The 25,210-nt window shown below is 37.2% G+C and overlaps 1 long non-coding RNA gene across 1 annotated transcript in view; it reads right to left on the bottom strand.

Annotated features, from left to right (window-relative positions):
* LOC309481396 overlaps positions 1-11,490 on the bottom strand; it is a 40,172-nt gene extending 28,682 nt beyond the window's left edge. Inside the window, exons 1-2 of the long non-coding RNA XR_014199996.1 lie at positions 11,409-11,490; positions 7,700-7,801 (exon numbers count right to left, since the gene is read on the bottom strand). This is a non-coding gene — a long non-coding RNA (uncharacterized lncRNA). The remainder of the gene's footprint in view (positions 1-7,699; positions 7,802-11,408) is intronic.
* Positions 11,491-25,210: the final 13,720 nt, after the last annotated feature.

The raw sequence follows: 25,210 nt of genomic DNA, 5'->3' as shown, positions 1-25,210 counted from the left end.
ATGTGATTTACATGTCGTATGCAAATAGTTGCGTCATTACATGACTAGTCCGTTCCTATCCGTGCACCGGTACACGGAAGAAGAGGTGCACGTTCGTGTCCACATGTGCAGAATACGTGCATTCAGCACATAAGGGAATCATAAATCAGTTCACATACTTTTGGCCTATAAAATGTAGAACAGGGGGAAAAGGCACATGGCTGAATTGCTGGCACTTGCAAAACACATGCAATGATCATCATTTTAATTCGCATTGGAATGATCAATCAGTAACGCAGGCAGAAGTGACAAAACCCTTTTGTAAAGGCATAAAAGGCACAGTCTCTGAGTTTTGAAAGCAAGGGGTCAACAGTAAGGATTTTCTTTCTGCAGGACTGGTTGGACCGGTTGGACCAGTAGATATTTACTTGGCCCACCAATATTTTCACAAAAAAGTATTATTTTACAATATATAAGTTTATAATAATATAAGTATTTATTTAGATTTACATTATTAAATAGATTTAGTTTTAATTGGAAATAACAGCTGGAAATTATACTGCTCTGACAGCTACATTCATAAACACACTATTGCTGGAAAACGATGGCATATGGTGCAACAAAAAAACAAAAACAAAACAACAAAAATCACTGATCGTTTAGTAACTTTCAACCCATTCTTAAAGATGTTTCCAAGACTATCAGTCAATCTGGCAGTTCTGTAAATAACGTTATCTTGGCACCATTTAAATCAGCAGAATTTGCAACAAAATATTACATTTCATTTTTGAATGCAGCGAGGAGCATCCAGATTTCACCTTGGAAACAAAATATAATTTGCCCTTTTAATCCAGTTTTGTGCAAAACTACTGACATTACGAACAAATGAGTCAAGAAAAAGATGTTAAAAATTGATGTTAATTGCAGTTCATTCATCACACTGGAAATAGAAGGTCAAGTCAAGGCAAATGTAGTAGGTCATCTGGTATTCCATGCATACAGAATATTCACATACTGTGCACAGTATACACACTGCATACTCTAGGAACAGCAAAACTGCATCCCAGATGACACACTATACACCATGCACTTATGAACTATGTACGTACGTGTATGAATTTTATAAAGTTATTTTTTCATTCAACATCGGAGTCTGGTAGTCCCTCCTCTACAAAATTAAGGGCATCATCCGGGTATTAATAGTGTACTTTTTCTGTTTGGAATTTTCAGTGTGAACACACTACTCACTATACTGGATGGATGGGTGGATGGATGGATGGATGGGCTGAGCTGTGATTTTTTAATCATTTGATCAGAAATGAAGACAAAAAAATTTGACTAAAAATGATAATTACCTGTTTTTATTTCCAAGATGATAACTGGTGGTGAGGTTACGTGAGACCAACATATTTTGAGAACACAGCACTGTCCCGAAACCCTGAACCTACAGGCCATCCTTATTGCAAGCCCTAGAAAAAAGTGGCACATTTTCAAAGCCGAAGCAGAACGTGACCACATCAGTTTGAGGGCATAAAATGCCCCTTAAATGTAACTAATTGCCACAACCTTTCTCCTGACCTCATTCTTGCACGTAATAAATCACTATATGACAATGAAGAAACCCTTGACCATAAATAAGTGGACTAACAGGAAACAAATGCATCAACAACACAGCCAGAGGCCTGGCATTTCACTGACACCAACTTCTATTTCCCTTCTCCATTAGGGCACGACCGCTCTGTCTCGGACGGGTGGCGTTCTCCCTCTCACCTCTCTTGTTTTGTTCCTAATGTACTGGCAAAGGTAGACTCCATTAGTCCTTGCATGCACCAAACACATTTGTGTCCCCCCTCTCATTTCCTCCTTTTCATTGCGCCATGATACATCAGCATGCTCATAGCAGTGTGGAGGAAAAAAAAAAAGTGTCTAGTGAACTTGGTAGTTGCTTGCTGAGGGTGAGTGCCACCTTGTGGCCAGTCGGCATCTGGACCGCAGCGAGCACAAGACAGCCTGTCATTGTCTGCAGTTCAAAGAGCCCCTCGGGAAAAAGATAAAACAAACAGATGCGTTTTATCAAGAGACAAAAATCGCACAAACCAGATAAGCGCCCTGAAGAGGAATCTAAAAACAAGGCCCTTTGTTGCAAATGCAATCCTCTCATTTCTTGAATCTATTCTCAGTGCATGCCCTGTGAGTCATCAGCGAGTGCAAATGAAGGAAACTGTTTGTTTTCATTTGTGCCTGCCATCACAGGTGTGAGTGAACGTGCTCATTACCGATGATTCCTGTAGGCCTACTTTTAGAAAACAATCTCTGCGTGCTTGTACAGGGGAGTTCTGTTTGCGTGAGTGCGGGGACATTGACGGATCATGTCAGACAGCAGAATTGCAGGTTGTTGCGTCCCGCTGTCACCAGGCTCATCTGTCTGGGAGGTGTCCGTACCTGCGAGGGACTGCGCGCTCCTCCTCCTGCTGAGGGATCACACGGGAACGGCTGCCAGATGAAGCCGCCCGGTCTTGCTCATCTGCTCCCTGTGATTTTGAGTCATTATAGTCACGCGGCCGTGATGAAGCGGGGAGAAGCCGCAGAAACTATTTATCAGGTATTTCTCAGCTATGTGTGAGGTCAACATGCGAGTTGCAACAAACGTGAAATTGGCTGCAGAAACGTCAGCGTTGGCCTTGAAAGACAGTGAGGATACATGAATAGTGTTAACTGTATAATGTGCAGTACTTCAGTCAAATTAAAAATTACTTGATTTTTGGGTAAAACTCTAGGCATTACAATCAATTGAGTCAAGAGATAAAAACGTAAGTACTTGAAATTCATTCATCATATTTCCATATAATAAACTAAATAAACTGAATTAAATAAGACAGACAGACAGACATACATAGATATATAGACAGACAGACATACATAGATATATAGACAGACAGACATACATATAGATATATAGACAGACAGACATAGATATATAGACAGACATATAGATAGACAGACATATAGATATATAGACAGACAGACAGACATACATATAGATATATAGACAGACAGACATATAGATATATAGACAGACAGACAGACATACATATAGATATATAGACAGACAGACATACATATAGATATATAGACAGACAGACATACATATAGACAGACAGACAGACAGACAGACATACATATAGACAGACAGACAGACATACATATAGATACATAGACAGACAGACATACATATAGATACATAGACAGACAGACATACATATAGATATATAGACAGACAGACATACATATAGACAGACAGACAGACATACATATAGACAGACAGACAGACATACATATAGATACATAGACAGACAGACATACATATAGATATATAGACAGACAGACATATAGATATATAGACAGACAGACAGACAGACATACATATAGATATATAGACAGACAGACATACATATAGATATATAGACAGACAGACATACATATAGACAGACATACATATAGATACATAGACAGACAGACATACATATAGATATATAGACAGACAGACAGACATACATATATATAGATATATAGACAGACAGACATACATATAGACAGACATACATATAGATACATAGACAGACAGACATACATATAGATATATAGACAGACAGACAGACATACATATAGATAGATATATAGACAGACAGACAGACAGACAGACAGACAGACATACATATAGATACATAGACAGACATACATATAGATATATAGACAGAGACAGACATATAGATATGTAGACAGACAGATAGACATATGTAGACAGACAGATAGACAGACAGATAGACAGATAGATAGACAGACAGACAGACAGACAGACAGACAGACATATAGATAGACAGACAGACAGACAGACAAAAACTGAAATAAACCAAATTGAATTAAACATGTAGTGTATAAATACATATTTAAATAAATAAAAATTTACAGAATAATAAACTAAATAAAATAATAAAAATCAATTAAATATGCAATATGTTGGTCATGTGACAAACAGTGTGATCATGTGATAATGTTACAGTTTGAAACATTTATAACTTTTATATTATTTGCCTACGGATTCACTCAATTATTTTAAATTAGTGCACAGTGTAGTATACAATGCATTCTGTACAGTATTCAGTAAGTAAGCTAGTATCCCATTCTGAACAGCCACACACACACACACACACACACACACTCTCAGGCAATTAGTCTTGTAACTATATATCGCCCCCTGCAGGTGAACAGTGACTGACAGCTCTCACATATCTCCGGCCACCACCAATATTAGTTGCTGCATTTGTAATTCGTTGCCCTAAAATGCCACAACTACATGTGATCCAATATATCAGAACATTAATCTTAAAGTCTTCCACGCCACCACAACCACCTTCCGCAAATCCAATCTAATTCAAAAGCAAGTCCCAACTCCGAGAGATTACAACCATTAAATTTTAAGTGTAGAAATTTGCAGAGAAATGAATGTACGGGGTGTCCCAGCCCCCACTGCCAGCGCTCCGGCGGGTTTGCGGATGCTTTATGGTGGGCAATTCAGCAGCAGCTGCTATCTGCGCCATCTCAGGAATGACCACGCTCCGAATCAAGTGCAATAAAGCAGACTGGAAGAGGAGGGGGAGAGGAACAGAATGAGGAAACTAAAGAGAGCTAGTCCGTCTGGACGACCATTTAGGGGGAAAGAAGGGGGAGCGGGTCACTGCCCTCGGTTTTTCACCCAAACAGTGAGGAGAGAATGCCACACACATTCACACAAACCTCAGAGCAAAAGTCTCACACCACAGCCTTTGGAGGTTTGCTGTTTGTTTTCACAGGAGTGGCTAAGAAGAGCACAGATCTGTGTTTTCCACACACACGCTTGCTCATGTTGCACATAAACTTTATAGTCCAATACGGCCTCTCACACGTCTCTCTCTATCGGGCCTATAGAGGTTTGGGCCTCAGGAAAACGCCTCCAATAGGAGAGTGAGCTGTTATTTATGTCCCCTACCCTAAAAAAAAAAGTGCTTTATAGCCCATGCCAAATAAGACAAAGGGAAGCATGAGGATGAGCTACTGAAACAGAAAGAAAAAGCAAGTGTGAGAATATATTAACATACTATTCATCAAAACAATGTCACAATGTCTTTTTTTGTGTGTGTGTGTGTGTTTTTATTGATTTATTTTACATTGCTTAACTACAATAAGATGATCAACTATTAAATGTAGCTTCTATTTGTTGCTACTAACTGTTGTTTAGGATATTATAAATAATTAATCATTTTCAGACCATTAATCAATAAATCCTATACATGTAATAAACATACATTTTATCCAGAATTGAATGTAGTGAGTGAGTAATTAACTCATTATTGAGTAAAAAGTCAATCACATTGACTTGAAGGCACACTATGCTTTAGGACCTCGTTTCGGGTGAATTGGAAAGTACTGAACATGCAATTTACATAAATTTTTAATGCCAGAGAACTGTTCAGTTTCCCACATTCTTCAAAATATCTTCCTTGGTGTTCAACAGAACAAAGAAATTCATATAGGTTTAAAAAAAAACTTGTGAGTGAGTAAATGACAGAATTTTAATTTTTGGGTGAACCATCCCTTTAGGTTAACAGGTGAGGTTGTCCAAATTGTAAGAAAGGCTTGGGATAAGAATGGGATAAAAGTGATGAACCAATCCGTCATGTTTTTGTCACACACACCATCCTTTTCCAGCAAAAGTGTCTATTAATTTATGAAGCCATGGCATTTAGCTGTATAGTTTCCAGCTTTTCTTGAAAAATTTCTATGAAAAGAAAACGTATAGCATTTGTGTAACATTTGTATTTTTTAAATAATTAAAATAAATTTCAAATAACATGTCAATTGTAAAAATTAAACAATTTAAAATAAAATAAAAAGTAAAGTTATACATGTAAACAAATGTAAATGTAAAAATATGCATACACTACTGTTCAAATGTTTTTAAAGAAATTCAGGAAGGATACATTAAATAAATCAAAATTGACAGTAAAAGACATTTATCATGTAAGAAGATTATTATTTATTATTTAATTTCAAATAAATGCTGTTCTTTTGAATTATACATTCAAAGAATCCTGAAATGTTTTTTGTGGAAACTATGATCATTTATTTTTAAGGATTAAGTGACACTGAAGACAGGAGTACTGGCTATGAAATAGAAACAGTTATTAAAAAAATAAAATTAAAATAATAATAATAATAATAATAATACACAATTTACTGTATTTTTGATTAAATAAAGTATTTTTGCTTGGTGAGCAATAGAGTTTAAAATACATGAAAAATGTTACCGACCCCAAACTTCTGATAGTACTGTACATTATTAAACTTAGAAATGTAAATATAAAATTCTAAATTTACGTCTTTAATCAATCATTTTGTGTTGAGTCCAGTGAAACCATTGGCAGGGCATATAAAAGTCTGTACTATTGGCCTATGCGAGCGAGCAGAGAAAAATCCTGTTGAGCTCTGTGTGTCTCTCGTTTCAGACAAACACTGCCTCCAAGCGTATGTGTATATGTGATTTTGTGAAATGAAAACACACATGGGAATCATAAACCTGAGGGTGTGAGATCGGCAGAGACACATGAGACAGACCTGTGCCATGTTTAGACTGGGTCCAGATGTACCTCACCCCGCCTGTCTCCTCCCTCGCCCTCCAAAGAGCCGGACACTTAACCACTTACGGGACAATTCCTCCGAGCTGTCCCTGACACACGAGACACGCCGTACCTCCAGGCAGGACGGTGACAATGACAAGCGACCCACAATGACTCCCACTGCAACACGTTAGCCTCACGCTAACAATGGTAATAAATACGGTTACCCCGAATACTACGTTCTCTCTTATGAGAAGGACATTGCTAACATCTCGTGTTAGCACATGGTGAAAGATTACTTCTCACTAACATGCTTGTCCCACTTCTGGGCTACTCAAAGAATGAATGGAGGGTGGATCGTAAACGCCCACAGGTATAAAATCAACACTTCTCCCAGCAGCGCTCACATCCAGACTCTCTTAAGTGCTCCGAGTTGGTTTAGTGTTTCAATGACTCATTCTCAATGTGTTCGAACGTCCTCTTTGGTATCACAGACCGATTCATCAGCTCAGCTCCATTCAGTGGGTCAAATGCAGGTGCACTTCTATTGAGACTGTGGAGAGTATTCACTCTTGGGACATCAGATAAAACATGGCCACAACTCGACCTGCCATCAGTTTCAAAAATAGCAACATTTCTAACTTTTAATTGATGAGTGAAGCTTGTTAGAATGGCAAATGCAAAACAAAATACTTTATATGAATTAAAATCTATCTATCTATCTAACATGAATTTAAACAACTTTAAAAGTAAGGATGCACTAATGTAAAAATTCTGGCTGATCCTTATTTTCATGATTATGGCCGATAACCAAATTAAAATTATATACTATTTTGGCGAATTAAATAAGAAAAATAAATAAAATCTGGAATTTTATATGCGTCAAGTGAAGTTTGCATCACAATACAATATAGTGTACATCATGAAATTGTTTTTGGACATTGTTTTTATGATTTGCTAAAGATTAAATTTAACGGGGTTTTTAAAGTCACTTTAAAGGCATAATATGTAAGATTTTGGGATTAAAATATCCCAAAACCACATATTTTGTTGACTTGTGTACTTACATTATTCCAAATGTTTCCAACAAAGTTTAAATCCAGAGAAATCCGCAATTTTAACCAGTGAAACGTCCCATGTCATCGCGTCGCCTGTCAGTGACGTCATATCTGTAGAAGCAATGGAAACACCAAAAAACGCTTTAATATATTATGTTTTATTAGACAGGTGACAGAAAACAGAAAACTAATGGTTATATAGCTCAACACGCTTATTCTTATTGTTTGAAGCTCTTGTTTTCTTAATTTACCGTGAAAAATATGTTTGTACCCTACCTCAGAGATAACACTATTTTGTCAAGTGGCTCACATAGTGTATCAGAAAGAGCTTTATTTGTAGGAACAGTAATTTTGTTACTGTATGTACAATATGTTTTAAAATGAATTGCATGACATTTAGCAACACAAGTCAGCTAAGTCTAGCTTACTGCAAGATGCAACACGAGTATCGTTATAACATAACTTTCAACACACTCAAATGTATTTTTAGTTTGACTGTGTTTGACCAGGTAAAACAGTGCTGTGTTACCCAACAATTTTAATTAATAAAGTGGCAGTATGAGTAGTTATTCAGCACTTGCAGCTGTTTTATTAGAATGAAATAAAATAATGTGAATTTAATAAAACGGAACTGTACATTTTTTACTTAATTTTGATTGTAAAAAAAAAAAAAAAAAAAAAAAAAAAACACCGAAAGGATCGGGAGCGGCCGACAGTCTCACTCCACCGCCCTCGTTCCGTTACGCTTCATACCGCAGTAAATGTTAAGAAACACTGAATACATTAGCTCAACCATGAACATGATTTCTGCCTGAGATTGCTTTCCATCGGCTGTGGAGGAGAAGACCACGCCTTCAAGCTACGTCTTTGTTATTGTTTTGAATAAGCGCCCTCTAGTGGTGAAACTTACATACTGTGCCTTTAAGTTAGCGCCAAATGATGGCAAAGGTCATCTAAACGTAAAAATACGGGAAATGAGCACCCATAATTAAATATCAGTTAAATAAAAATAAAAATAAATAAAAATAAAACCTTACATTTCGGCTGATAACACATAAATCGATCAAAATAATTACTTGTCACAAACTTGTTTTCAGCTCTATATCCCGTTTTATTTCTAGTACTCAAGAATCAGTGCAATAACTTTCACTTACACTACCATTACAATTATAACTAAGCAATTAAACAATTAAATATTTTTTTATGCTTTTGAAAGTCTCTTACTCACCAAGGCTGCATTTATTTGATCAAAAATACAGTACAACCAGTAATATTGTGAAACATTAGTAGTACAATTTTTAAATAACTATTTTCAATTTTAAAATATTTTAAAATGTAATTTATTCTTGTGATGCAAAGCTAAATTTTCAGCATCATTTCACAAAATCATTCAGAAATCATTCTAATATGCCGATTTGCTTCTCAAGAAACACACACACACAAAAAAACTGTTATGCTGCTTAATATTTATGTGGAAACAGTGATGCATATCCTCAGGATTCTTTGATGGACAGAAAGTTCAAAAGAACAGCTTTTATTTGAACATTTTAAACATTATAAATGTCTTTACTGACACCTTTAGTCAATTGAATGCATCATGTTGAACAAAAGTATTAACTTCTTTAAATTATTCCATTGTTCACTGACCACAAAATTTTGAACAATAGTGTATATAACAGAAGAAAAAAAATTGAAAAGTACATCCATCAATGTTGTCCAACAGAGCTAAGAATAAAAACCTAACTGCTTGAAGAACAAAAATTGATAACAGATACAATCCGTTTCAGCTCGCTTGGAATAAAACAGAGGTAACTGTTACTCCGAGAGGGTTTATGAGCAGCATATTTCAATAAAATGATATTAAACTCATAAAAGAAATAACAGCAAGCTCCGTCCATGCTGGTGGCCCCCGTCTGAGTCTCCACTAGCTATTCCGGAGTTTACCAGAACCTTCGGTACACAAAAACAGAGAGGAGCGCACATGTAAGCACGTGTGCAAACTGCCGTGCACGAATGTGGCACGCACGCTCTGATTTACAGCGGAGTAAACGATTTAAGCAGCACGTCTCGCTCTAACACCTAAACACCTGACAGCCCTCTCATAAATAAGGTTAGCCAGAGCCTCCTGTGTAATTTACACCTACACTATCTCTTAAACTAACATGTAACAGGTTCATCTGCCATATTTCAGCACCACAGGCTGAGAACCCGCCTGGGAAAGATGAATGAGTTGGATGGGCATTAAGAGAGAGAGAGAGAGAGAGCGAACACAGTTGCGAGGGGTTGGGGCGAGTGAACTTCAAAAGCCTACAGCGGATCTGTTTTTGGGTGTGTGGAGGCCACGCTGGCTGCGTTCGGGCCTTCGCTTGCGTTCCTGTGAAAGCGCTCCAGGCCTGAGGCGCAGCCGCAATAACGTCTGATAGTAACATCAAGGCCTCACCTCTCCCATCATAAATCCTCCTGCCCTCATTCTTCTTCTCTCATGCGGTGAGATGCATCTTTGTCCCATAAGGATGATTTATTCGGGAGAAATCTATAAGGTGCACCAGTCGGGGCTCTGCGTACAAGGGGAAGGGGAGAAAACCCGAAACCCCCAAATCTTGCCTTGACACGGCAAAGCCTGCGTGCAATTTCTACAAGCAAACCTAGTTATGATATAATTCATACGATCCATCTCTCAGAATAAAAAGCATATGAATTTCAAAACAACTGCACAGCGTGTGACAAACTACCTCTGACTGTAATAAAAAGGAAGTTGACTGTAATAAAAATGAAGTGAACATGCTCAAATTGACACTTGTGCCACCTACAGGCCGAGTTTAACACTGCGGGACACTGATTATTCAAAGTTGTAGATAAAACAAAGATTACTGTAGTATAGGTTTAACAAGAACACTTACAGTCTTTCTACTTCAAAATTACATGTTTAATTCAATGCGTTACTTGCTGTCTCTTTGTAATTAATTGACATTTACTAGCAATTTCACAGTAAAAAATTAGATGATCAATAGGTTATAACATGTTTTTACATTGCTTTAACTCATCAAAATAAGTTAAGCAATTTTCAACTTTTTTTCATAATTCAAATATAGATTCAGAGCCTAAATATAATATAATAAAAAAATTCATCTATATTTAGATTAGGAATATTATATTAAGTCAGATTAATGTAATTTCAGTTGAAATGACTTAAACATCCGAGTTGATTGTACTTAATTTTTTACAGTGTGAAAATTGATTCTGGACCAAATATTTTCTGTGGAAATACTCGAGGAGGGGACCTGAGAGACTTTTAAACATTTTTATAGGCTATACAAGATTATATTTCCCTCAGCTGTGGGACTGTTACACTGTCAAAGAACACCTTGCATTATTATTTATTTTTTCAGAGTAAGCTGGTGTTTTCTAGACCAGACCAATCTCAGATCCTCATAACATGCTCTGACGGTCACCTCCAAGCCCACCAGACCCTGAAGCAGCACGACGGCCCTACACACACCTATGGTTTGCACAGAGGATGTTCATTTGCAGTGTTTTATTGCCAATTGGAATTTTAGCACCATGAAAAATAAGCGCAAATGCCAATGCTAAAATGTAAATGAATGGCGGTGGTTGCCAGGTAACCAAGCACACATTCTGAACGGTAAATTATTCATTCAATACGAAGCGAGAGATTACCTGGTAATTAATGTTTAGCTATAAATTTTCTGTTACTTACAGTCTGTGTATATCTGGTGGGGTTTGATGCAGCTGTTCGTGTATGAAGCAATGAAATCCAGACCTGTCTGTGAACATTCTGCATACTATCTGTCAGAAATCTACCGCATGAAGACTGGTTCGACCTGCCTGGTTTGGATAAATGTGAAAACTGTATTGCAGACAGGTAAGTTCAGGGGTAACCTGTGCGTACATGCACTAAATACACCAAAAATACCTAGTAACAGTTTTCAAAAATGTAAATATAAAAATGGGATCTCCTTTAAAGTATAAGACGCTTTAAATTTGTCAATTTATATATAAAAAAAATTTGTGCATATACTTACAACAAATAATACAAGAGTCTCTGACAAAATGTCATAGTAGCATTTTTTTTAAATATTATAATTATTATTATATACATCTTTTTGTGATGAAGGTTGTGGGACAACCTGTGTGTATACAAATTAAATACACCAAAAAATAACTTACAATACCAACATATCTGGCAAAATATTAAATATTTGATAGTAATGGTAATTACTTAAGAAAACTAATAGTAATAATAATAATTATAATAATAATAATAATAATAATAATAATAATAATAATGTGGGATGTCCTTCAAAGTTTAAGAAGCTTTGTAAAAAATTTTTTTAAATTATTTATTTGATTACTTTTGTGGGACAACTTGTGCATTTCATTATAATACCTGCCACTGTATTATAGTTATAATAATGCTAATCACTGAAAAAAAAATAATAATCTTGCATTTCTGTCAAAAAAAATAAAAATAATGATATATAGCCTATATATATTTATTTATTTTTTTGACAGAAATGCAAGATTTTTTATATAAATATATATAAAAATTACCATTATATAGTAATGGTATTTACTGAAGAAAAAATAATATGGGATCTCACTCCAAATATATGAAGCTTCCTGTCAACTTAATAATGCATTAATCAATTTACTTTTTTTTTTTTTTTTTTTTTTTTACAAATGTACCAAATCACACCTTATTCTCCTGTAAATAAACCACTTTAAGTTCCAGTTTCTCATAACACATTCCACTTCCTCTATTCCCCCACTCACAAAAAAAAAAGAAAGAGAGAAGATGAGAAACACCACGGCTGGATAGACTCCAGCAAGCTCAAACCACACGATCATCTTGAATGTCTAGAGTAAAACTCTCTGCAGCACAAAGGAAAACAACAGGCCGGATCACTGGGGTCTCAGTTCTGAGAAGCAGAGACTTGGACCACATATTGTCCAGTTAGATCCAGAATGTCCACCATCTGTAACAGCTGGATGTCAGCCGGTTAAGAGTGAGAACATTTGGAGAGGGTCCATCAAAAACAGGGCCTGAAATTCGGGTTTGAACGAGATTCAAAAGTCACAAATTGGGTCCTACTTTGCCAGTGCTATCATGTAGATTGATTAAAGTCATCATCTCGGGATGCCAAGACAACGCACGTAATTCCCAGACAGAGCATCTGGCTGACTGCGGACCTTCAGAGCAGACCCCCACCTCTGGTGGAAATGTTCAGCATCTTCCTCACAAAGCCAAACAAACCTGTGGCTTGCAACATTTTGAGAGTAGGTGAGCTATGCTACTTGGTTGGAACAGAAAGAGACGTTTTTTTAAACTATGGGACATTCGAAAACACACAAGTCCTGAAAACATAGACGCCACAGCCAAAGAAAAGATGACTTTGCTGTTTCGGCTTCAAAATCCATGATTTATTAGACTCACCTAAGCCTCTGCAAATTTTAAGAGGAATAGCGTTTTGATCCGATACACTCCAGCAGGAAAGAGATATGGAAGTAAGAGATTAAAATGACTGTTTATGTCACTGAATATTGTTTCGGCCAGACAAAGGTCAAATAATTATTTGTTCAAGAAAATTAAAGGCTCTAATTTTTTTGCACTTAGTAGGCTTACATTAATAATGCCTGAAATTAATTTTGATGTTCTGCACCTTTTATCTGGAATGACTAAAACATTATTTATTTATGTTTATCAACTATTATAGTTGAAATATATGAATGGAAATCTTTGAATTTTTACTTTTGAAACCAGGAGTTTACCCACATACTAAATGGCAAACCATTGCCTTTTGCAAACTTGAATCCAGCACAGTGTTATTTTAGTATGATTGAGATACTATTACGGTTTTATTAATATTTTGAGTTTATTTTCAGATTTCTGTTTTCCTTTTAATTTTAGTTAAAGTTTTAGTAATTTTTTTTTTTTTTTTGTGTGTCATTTTTATAAGTTGTGTGTGGGTGGGGGGGGGGGGGGGGTGGGGGGAATCACAAAGTTAATGGAATAATCATTTTGCACCTTTTAATCAGCTTCAGATGCACTTCACACTGATCATAAAGTGCCCTCTGCTGGCCGTTTCAACCACAACAGAAGAACTGACTATCGCCAGTCACAATTTTTTTGCTCTGACAATTTACTAAAGCCTAACAATATATTTCGTTTTTTTCCATGAAAAATCTGCAATAATGAATCTGCCATTAAAGAGAGATTTGTCGAAAGACAGAAGCAAGAAATCTCCTCTGTTTTCTGATGCATTTAGGCTACACTTTTCTCTATTATAGAAGCATGGAATGGAAGAAGTCCTATGGCATAACATTTACCTAACAAACTTTAATTATTTACCATTTCAAAAATGCATAACCTTCGTTTCTACAGTTATGGTAACTGCTGAAGAGACATTTAGCAAAAATAACAAATAAAACGTCAATTGTAATTTCGTTTTTAAGGCAAAACTAATTAATTAATCAATCAATCAATCAATCAATCAATATTTGTAGCCACAACAGCAGACTACTTTGTTGGAAACTATTGTTACTTTGTTAGCATTATCATATTTTTAAGGGAGACTTAATGAACGTCTGTTATATTATTTTAATACACCAAGCTGTTGACACTAAAAACAATCTATCTATATTATACTGGAATACAGAGCTGGTCCTGGTCATTTTTCCATTCCTCAAAATGAGGCAAATGCACAATTTATTATAAAAAAAAAGAAAAAAAAAAGAAAAAAAAAAGAAGCTTGACAGCGTCCTCTAGTGGCCGTCATGGTGGATGATCTAATCCACATTTATAACATTTTACCATTTTTCTTCCCATGCAGCAGAGAATACATTTTTCTAGTGTACTCAAAAATATTTTTCTTCTAACTGAAACAAAGCCTGATCACAGATGCACTATACAAATGGAACAAAATGGGGGCGAAAGATCATTAAAAGTTTCAATTGTATAGCCTATTTAATGACAATAAAATTACCTTCATTCTTTTTTTATTTGTAAAATAGTACATGGTTCATTTAATTTTAACTTTTAGAAATTCTATTTTACAAATATGAATTCTTATTTAATAAATGGATTTTCTATAGGCCTAATTGTATTACATGACAAGTCAATGATTATTTTTACTTACATTATAGATTCAAATAAATACTTGAGTTATTGTGAATAAATGTTGAATAGATGCCAGAATTACTAACATCAAATGAAAATAAAGGCACATTACATCCACTGTGGCTATTTACAGGAGTGAACATGCCCTTAAGTACCCAATCTGTCTTCATTCACAAGCTCATAACTCTGTATAGAGCGCCGTTTGGCCTCTGTCCCACCGGTGCCAACTCTGATATAGTAACAGACGTTTGTCAGAGCTCCAATCACACTGCCAGAGAAGAAAAAAATCTTACTAGTCTTTCACATAACATTTTAACAGTTTGTTGAAACCACTCTTCTACAAGTTTAATCTGATCGTGAACACTAGACATTATCTTGAATGCAAGTCCTGCTCAGAAGGCCAGAGGGCAGCAGACACACCAGGAAACAAGAAGGTTTGGGAGATTTCAGGTGGGGAAAAACATACGGTTTAAAAAACATACAGTCCTATAGTTTTAGACACTTAATGCACATATTAACATTTCTGAAAGTCATGGAAAACTATCAAATTACAAACTAAGTAGAATTTATTTTAAAGAAAGAAAAATATAAAATTTAGGATTATTAATGTTCGTTTTGGTCATAAATTACAAGAATCATGACTGATCACGATTAAAGGGTTAGTTCGCCCAAAAATGAAAATTCTGCCATAATTTAGCCTACTCACCCTTACCTGTCATTCCAAACCCGTAAAACTTTCGTTCATCTTCGGAACACAAATGAAGATTTTTTTTTATGAAATCAGAGCTTTCAGATCAATCTGTCATCAATCTGCTCCATTGACAGCTACGCAACCACCACTTTGCCACTCAAACAGTTCGTAAAGATCATAAAACAAATCTAGCGAATAGAAGCGGTTTAGTCCAAATTTTCTGAAGAGACTTGATCGCTTTATGATGAATAGATTTATAGGCTTGTATTCACATATAGCCTAAGCATTGATCAGCGAACATAAAAAGAAGCTCAACCGTACGTGCTTGACACGCAAGAATGAACCTCATTGGTTCTTACGAAGCTCAAACGTGCTGCGTAACACGAGAATGAACCTCATTGGTTCTTGCTGAAGCTCAAACGTGATGCCTAACACGAGAATGAACCTCATTGGTTCTTGCAAAGCTCAAACGTGCTGCGTAACACGAGAATGAACCTCATTGGTTCTTGCTGAAGCTCAAACGTGCTGCGTAACGAGAATGAACCTCATTGGTTCTTGCGAAGCTCAAACGTGCTGCGTAACACGAGAATGAACCTCATTGGTTCTTGCTGAAGCTCAAACATGCTGCGTAACACGAGAATGAACCTCATTTGGTCTTGCGGAAGCTAAAACGTGCTGTGTAACACCGGAATGAACCTCATCGGTTCTTGCTGAAGCTCAAACCTGCTGCATGACAACGAACCTGAGCAAACATGCTTGAGCTTCCCTTTACCATAACTGATGTGTGCGTTGTTCAATATTTATATTTGACTAATCAAATGCAGCATGTTGAACTGGTTGTATTAAATCTTAAATTAAATCCGTCATCATATAAAGCGATAGTCACCTCAGAAAATGTGGGTGAACTAACCTTTTAAGTAGGCCTATAGCTAGAGGCTGCTGACAGTCGTGTTTTTGCAAAAGTAAGGAAAAAGAAATCAGACGAAAAAGCATGTTTTCCTTTCAATTATTTGACTTGAGTACAATTAGTGACAATAACGCTGATTATTAAAACAACTCGTCCTTAAATGATCACCCTTGCTGTTGTTCTTACACGGTAGAAGTCGGTCTTTATAAGCCTAACGTTACATGTTGATATATAACAATAGGCCTAGATATCATATTTTAGAAAAAGGATAATCGCATTAGGGGGGCTTTTGTCAAACAAAAAGTTCGCAAACTTATTGGACCCCTGTACAAACCAAACAATTTAAAAATCTGCTCAAGTAAATTCGTTCCCACCATTACAGCACGTTTAAGAAATGTTTTAAATGATACTCACTCACATAAAGCCATGGAGACTCAAAAGTATTCCTCCTGAAAGCGCCATGTTGAGTCACATGATGAGGTGACAACTAGCGTGGGGCTTTAGATTCGTTTCAGTGACTCGACTTTTTGAATCTGATCGCTAAAAATAATATATGTTTTTTCGTTTACTGATTTTTTCAGTGGCTCCGTATATGTTACACGCATAGGTAAATAAAATAAATAGGTTACACCGTTTAAAGCAAGATCTTTTTTGTGTTATAAGTGAGTGAGTCATTGAGTAATTTACTCAAACGAGTCATTAGACAGAGTCGATCGAAACGAGTCTTACTGGCATTTGTTAAAATGTGCGTGCATACAATATTTTTTTCAGGGTGCGTTTATTTTTAAACGTTTATAAAGACACAACCTAAAGTCTTGGCAACTATGATAAGTAGGCTATTATGTATTGAACAAATGTATTTAAAATCCTTGTGTAAATATTTAAAATGCCATGTGCCAACTTGCCCCACCCTGACATTTGTGAAAATTCTAAGCTTGACGCAGTTTAAACTTTTGGATGAAATAGTTTATTTTGGAGTGCATAATCCTTAAACTTTGTTTATTTCCAGGTTTAAGTTGTGTTTTTTTCCCCTCAAAGACAAAATCTTATATAGGCCTATGCCTTGTCCTGCACACAAGGACTCAAACTGCTTACCTGGATTTATGATGAGGAACCCAAAACAGCAGGAGGCTTCAGAAGCAGTAGTCTAGTGGCCGTCGGAGGCTCCAGCAGGGCAGTAAGTGAACCCAGCAGTGCCACTGTTGTTTCTCTGCTCTCCACTGGCCAGCACAGGAAAGACAAGCTTCTGGTGACCTGGATGTTGCCAAGGTAACACATCTGCCTTGCATTTTCACCTAGTTCGGCATTCCATTTAAAAGCATCTTTTGGAGTTCATTTTGAGTTGTTTATGATGAGACTCAATGTTTGTGCAGACAACATTTTTATTGTAAATGCAAAATAGATATAAAAATATCTAATTTAGTCAAATCCACAGAGCATATAAATGAGTATTAGTATAATTGAGTATGGCTCTTTCTCACACACATACTATTGGTCTTTAACAAAGACATTTTTCTTTCCATGAGAAGCTAAACGTCAATGTTACAGACAGAATCCTCAACAGAGGAACAGATTCCATTCTGCCTATGTTTTTTTCTCCATGTGTTTGTTAAACATTTGGACCCTGTTCCCTCTCCATATGATGAGAAGGCTAAAGGAAACCAGGTGCGGACAAGCTGAACTCGAGAGGTCAGGAGTGGAAACATGCAACACAAATTTTTATGCACTGTTTTTACTCACAGTCTTCTAAGGATTGCTAATCAAATGCAGCATGTTGAACTGGTCCATAACACTTCGAAGAACCAGCAATGCTCCCAACAAACAAATAGAAACCTTTGTGGAAGATAAATCCTTTGTGGAAAAGCTCTGGCTGTCAAGACAGACAGGACGGGAGTAAGAGTGTGATTTGAGGAAGAGCCAGACAGAGATGTCATCTGGTGGGGAGACCATTTGCTCAATCCTCTCATAATTCCTGGATTTCTGCAAGGCCGTTCTGGTTGTATTGTAGAACAAATGGGGGAAAGACAGGTCTGATGAAGGTTTTTCTATTTATAAAACAATTCAGAATGTTTATATATATATATATATATATATATATATATACATATATACTGTACAATTGAATACATAATGCCCCTTTTATCTCCTAATTTATTTGTACAAATATCAGATATAAAAAAATACTTTAAATATTTGTAAAATTATAATTATATATATACACTATTTTGCCAAAAGTTTTGGGACATCTGCCTTTTCAAATCCGTAGGGTTTCAGAGTTGGCCCGTCCTTTGCAGCTATGACAGCTCCAACTCTTCTGGGAAGGCTTTCCACAAGGTTTAGGAGTGTGTTTATGGGAATTTTTGACCATTCTTCTAGAAGCGCATTTGTGAGGTCAGGCACTGATGTTAGGTGAGAAGGCCTGGCTCATAGTCTCCGCTCTAATTCATCCCAAAGGTGTTCTATGGGGATGAGGTCAGGACTCTGTGCAGGCCAGTCAAGTTCCTCCACACCAAACTGTCTTTATGGACCTTGCTTTGTGCCCTGGTGCGCAGTCATGCTGGAACAGGAACATCCCCAAACTATTCCCACAAAGTTAGAAGCATGAAATTGTCCAAAATGTCTTGGTGTGCTGAAGCATTAAGAGTTAATTTCACTGGAACTAAGGGGCCAAGCCCAACTCCTGAAAAACAACCCCACACCACAATCCCCCCTCCACCAAACTTTACACTTTACACTCGGTACGCAAGTACCGTTATCCTGGCAGCCGCCAATCCCAGACTTCTGCACAGTGTCGCCTCAGCGTGTGTGAGATTCTGTGATTCTGAATCATCGTTCTGTGATTTTACGTGGCCTACCACTTCATGGCTGAGTTGCTGTTGTTCCCAATTGCTCCACTTTGTTATAATACCACTAACAGTTGACCGTGGAATATTTAGTCGTAAGGAAACTTCACGAATGGACTTAGTGCACAGGTGTCAGCCTATCACGGTACCACGCTTGAATACACTGAGCTCCTGAGAGCGACCCATTCTTTCACAAATGTTTGTAGAAGCAGTCTGGAGGCCTAGTGCTTGATTTTATACAACTGTGGCCATAGAAGTGATCGGAACACCTCAACTCAATGATTTGGAGGGGCGTCACAAGACTCCAATCATCAACAAATGTTTGCATCCCCTTGTTTCTTAATATAGTTATTGAGCATAAAAAAATTGGGTATAATTTTTTTAGGTTTTTGAAAGCAGTCTCTTATTCTCACCAAGGCTGCATTTATTTGATAAAAAATACATTAAAACAGTAATAAGTGTTTTCTAATTGAATATATCTTAGGATATCATTTATTCTTGTGATATACAAAGCAAAATTTACAGCATCATTACTCCCGTCTTTAGTGTCACATGATTCTTCAGAAATCATTCTAATATGCTGATTTGCTGCTCAAGAAACATTACTTATTATTTTTAAAGTTGAAAACAGCTTAATAGTTTTGTGGAATCCGTGACCCATTTGTTTCAGGATTCTTTGATGAAAGTTCAAAAGAACAGCATTTATTTTAAACAGAAATCGTTCGTTAAAACGCTATAAATATCTCTACCATCACTTTTGATCAATCTAATGCGCCTTTTCTGAATAAAAAAAAGTATTCATTCCTTTAAAAAAAAATGCCACTGACCTCAATTTTGAAATACCAATAAATCTAAGGCCAAATTGGATAATGAACTCTAACTTTCTCCATCAGATTTATGCGTTAAACCAGATCATGTTGTTTATGAAATTATTTTGAGTTAGAGTGCATGAATGCCTGTCCTGCATGAAAGCCAGGGGATTTCACAGAGATTCAATAGAGGAATCCCTGTCTCAAAGGTCATTCCTTTCAGTCATTCTCTGACACTTTACGATTGAGATGCATGTGATGAGCCGGCTTTTCCATCAGACAGATGTGCCCGCCGCAGCCCCAGCTGGGTCGTCCTGCACATGGCTGGGTCGTGCTCGCCGTTAGATCACAGGGCCCTCTGTTTTCCAACGCCGCCTGATAACACAGGGTCCTCCGGGGATGCCGTAACTCTAGAGGCTCCATTGTGCCATGTCAAGCCGCCTGTGCTCCAGTCTGTGCAGAACAGCGAGCTGTCAGTTAAAATGAGTGGCCGCGGGCCAGCGTCTGAACGTGTCTGTCCTGAATGTGAGTGGATTAGCACTCTCCACACATCCAGCTCAGCCAGGAAACTCAAGAAGACTTTTAAAGCAAAATAGGCGCCGATAAGTCGCCATCATAAATTAGAGGACACATGCTGACCAAAAACAACCCCAAGTAATGCAACGTGGTCTTCCTAGCCCAGGGGCATGATGGGATGTTAGAGAGGCCAGCAGGTGGGCACTTTTGGCTGACCTTTCATTCTGTAAATTTGCCTCTCAAGTGAAGAATGTGGCTGGCACCAAAAATGAATATACACTAGTACATTCAAATTGTAAAAAGGTTTATTTTGGTTGTTGTTTTTTTAATTTATTTGAAATTTTTTGCTTGTGAAAGAAGTGTCTTATGCTCTCCAATAGTGCATTTATTTGATCACAAATAGAAAAAGGAGTAATATTGTGAAATATTATTACAGTTTATTCCTGTGATGCCAAGCTGAATTTTCAGCATCATTACTCCAGTCTTCAGTGTCCTCCATAAATCATTGTAATATGCTGGTTTGCTGCTCAGTTAGTAATAATGGTTGATTTTATTATGGATTATTAATGTTGAAAACAGTTTGGGCTGCCTAATATTTTTGTGGAAACTGTGACACATTTTTTTAGGATTCTTTGATGAATAGAAAGTTCAATGAACAGAATTTATTAGAAATAGAAATATTTTCTAACATTATACATTTCTGTAGCAGCACAACTGTTTTCAGCATTGATAATAATAAATGTTTCTTGAGTATCAAATCATCATAATGATTTATGAAGGATCATGTGACACTGAAGAATGGAGTAATGATGCTGAATAGTAATGATATATATATATATATTGAAATCTAATAATATTTCACAGTATTTTGATCAAATAAAAACAGCTTAGACACTTCTTTCAGAAACATAAAAAAAATCTCAATTACTCCAAACCTTTGACCGCTAGTATATAAAAAATATATTTTTTAAATCAAAATGTTAATGAATTTTGATAGTAACTTGTATAGTTATACTGATCTACATGCTCAGAATCGATTCAGATAGCAGTGTGCCAACTCAAAGGTGTTTAATTGCTTCCCTCCAACACGATGAATACACACAAGTGTGTAATTTCAGAGCAGAACTGAGACGGTTACTGAGATTAACTGTGCCGTTAGTTCCAAGTGCACTGTGATCCGTTTAGGCTTATAAGCATTAAATAACAGTCATCAGAGAAAACCAGGGCAATACTACTAAACGAAAAGCAATTGAAACCAACATATCGAAGTGAATTTGGCCTACTATGATGAGGCTATATCAGCAGAGTGGTCAATTTTTATGCCAGAGGAGGTCAGCCGCAACACATTTGCAGATGGACGTTACATAAATCATATAAATAAATGTATAAATGTGGATGTGTAATTGCAAGGCTGGTTTAATTCTGGTGTAAGAATAATTCCATGAAGTTTAAAAGCTTGAAATAAACATTTTCAGCTAATAACGGCTTGACGTTATCTCTTTTATTCTTTCTCTCTCATCTTTAACACCCCCAGTGAAAATGAATTTACAGTCTAATTACAGAACACGGCGAGCGTAGAAGGGACACAAATCAGCCATCATTAACAAATGACAGAAAACTGCCATTTTGTAATTGAAGTATAGATCTGAATCAATATTTAGAAGTCCCAGCAGGTTACAGAGCGACGCAGGAACTACTGGGACGAGTACTATTACAGAACATAATCTCAAAGAAATGAAACTGCAGGACTGTAAACATGATTTCATTGTGTGTATATATATATATATATATATATATAGCCAAGTTGATATATTGCAATTTAGAAAATATCAAATATTGGTCACAACCAGATCATAGCCAAATGTACCACAAATCTTAATGAAAATATTCAAATGAATATTTATGATTTAGATGCCCAGATTTTTATAATTAGAATGTCCTTAAGGGAAGTAATATTTCAATACCGAAACTCGTCGTGCAGTGCGCTGTAAATAATACATACAAAGTAATGTAATGATTTGCTCAAAGCTAATTTAAAAAAGCCCATGAATCAGTTCATAGAGCAATACACACTGACATTTACTCTGTGCTCATTCAGCTCCCTGCCTCCAAAAGCTAGAGCACCAGAACCGGGCGTTCATAGAGAGCTTTGCTATTAAACGCAGCTCTAATAGGCTTTCTCGCCTCGCTGTATCTTCTTCTTCCTACCGGATAGCAAACCTCACGCTGTCTATGTCGTCCCCTGCCCCACCCTATCTCAGCTTTTACCTCCGGCCTGTTAAAAATGATATCAGCTCGTGGAGGGCGAGCATTAGCATTTGCATTTTATTGGAGGCATGGAGATTTAGAGCAGTGGATACATCAGCTCTGAGCAGACAGAATTAGTTAACAATGCATTATCTGCCTTTTATGGCGGCCATAATTCTCTCACTCCCCTGGCTCGGGGAAGAGATGGGGGTGGGAAGGATCTCTCGCTCCAGGGTGGGGGCTGCTGGGGAGAGGCTGGGCTTTGTTTCTCCAAGCTTTGCTGTGCTTTAAACGCAACTGAGGCCCAAAGAGCATTGCTGCGCCATCACGATGCACGGCTCGAACAACAACCCAATAGAGGGGCGATAAGTGTCTCGAAAGGTCACGGCTAATGGCGTGACCTTGCGTTCTTAATGACGCCGCACATAATACTGCACTACAATTCAGCAGGATCATGGCGTAATGGCGCTTTTGTGTGCGTTTAGGTTTGGAAAGGGATTCGAAAAAGGTCTCATATCGTACTTCTGAGGCCTACAGGACTCTGCTCGCCGGTCCAAACGAAAGCGACGGCGCTCGAGCGCGCTTTGTGTGTGCGTTTAGGCTGTTTGGATGGTGGTGCAGTGTGGATCGAACACACTGCTGCAGTCTTCCCCTCCCAAACTCCAGCCCTCGCCCACAGCTGTTCAGTGGTCCCCTTGACAGCCATTTATTTGAGCTTATGTGCACCGAAAACCCATCGGACCACATGCATCCCAGAAATCTTGCACACTGACTCTATTCGCTGCTTGCAGACTTTTTTTGCTTCAGCAAACATATTCAAAGCGTGCACTCTTTCCTTATGGGGAAAAACGTCGCTCAGGCAAGCCTCAACGTCCTGCACGTAGTTCAGCATTGTGGGTTTCACCATGGGGATTATGACTTTAATGGGATAGTTCACCAAAAATGAAAAATTTGCTCACCCTCATGTTGTTCCAAAGTCATGTATGATTTACTTTCTTCAAAAATAGCTTTGTTTCACAAAAGAATGTCATTCAGGTTTGATCACTCTAAATATAAAGGCTCTTTATGGCATCTATGGTTCCATTAAGAACCTTTCAAATCTATGGAACCTTTCCATTTTGCAAACGGTTCTTTAGATTTTTTAAGAACTGTTCTTTTAAGAACTGTTCACTGAAAGGTTCTTTGGGGAGCCCAAAATGGTTATTCTATTGCATCATTGCGAAAACTCCCTTTTGAAGCCTTTGTTTTAAAGAGAGTAGGCCTATACATTTTTTTTTTTTTTTTTGGTTAACTATTCATTTAAACTCATTCACAAAATGTTCAATTTCAACCGTATTTTGTTCCAGAATTAAGGCCCGTTCACAGTAGGCTATCATATCGATGACGTTCAAAAAAACATTTTAAATTTTAAAGAATTGCAGAGTGAGTCCACATCACAACTATAATGATACGATATAATGATTATACCTACATCACAAATATAATGATGAACTATATCGTTGGAATCACTTTCAGAACGATTTTTTTTTTTTTTTTTTTTTAGCTGATGAACGATAAAAACATTGACAGCCAATCAGAATCCATTCTGCTGTAAAGAGCCCGAGCATTTAAAGCTGACGACTAAACTGCAGCACGCGCTTGTAATAAACATTACTTTATCGTGCGTTTGGTGTGGACGATAATATAAATGTCGTTGTAGTTGTGAACGTTTTTTAAGTGTATTTTTGTCCGTGTGACTTTATATATTCTATACTTCTCCTTTCCTGATCTAACATTCCTTGAGTCCTGGTGGAGCAGTGCGCGTGTGACAGGCTCAGTCTCCAGTGTTTCATAAAGCATAAATGCAGCCTCTCAGTTATCTGATGAGACTTCTGCTCCCCGGGGCTCAAAATTTACTAGTGACCTCTGCATTCCTTTTCAGAGCTGAACCGCTTCCCCTTTTCCCCTTTGGAAAATTCCACTGCCACTGAGGTAGTCGAGAAAGCGGTATTAAAGGGAGGGGTTCCGGCTCAGACGCTGGACTGTGTGGAGCTGAGGCCATGAAGGAGCTACAAGTCACATTCACAGTAGTCCAAATGTCTCAGAGACGGAATACAAAAGGAAGAGGCTGAACTGGAAGTGTGTTGAGGCTCAAATCTGCAGGCCAGGGCTAGTGCCTGTGCAACAGCATACCGTCATCTGAAAGATATGGACAAATGTAGACTAAGGCATTCAAACATGGGGAAGTTGCATGAAACTGAGTGAATAATACTGAGATTGGCTTTAAACTGCTTCAAGACTTGGTCAAAATAGAGAAAAGTAGATATATGAGCTCTCAAGTATGCATTATGAATATGCATTTATAAGCCAAATATTTCACTTTGAATTAG

The sequence above is a fragment of the Leuciscus leuciscus genome (genome assembly GCF_965113295.1).
Source record: "Leuciscus leuciscus genome assembly, chromosome: 18".
Lineage (NCBI taxonomy): Eukaryota > Metazoa > Chordata > Actinopteri > Cypriniformes > Leuciscidae > Leuciscus > Leuciscus leuciscus.
Note: the sequence above shows the minus strand (reverse complement) of the source record. Positions and strands in the feature narration are given on the sequence as shown.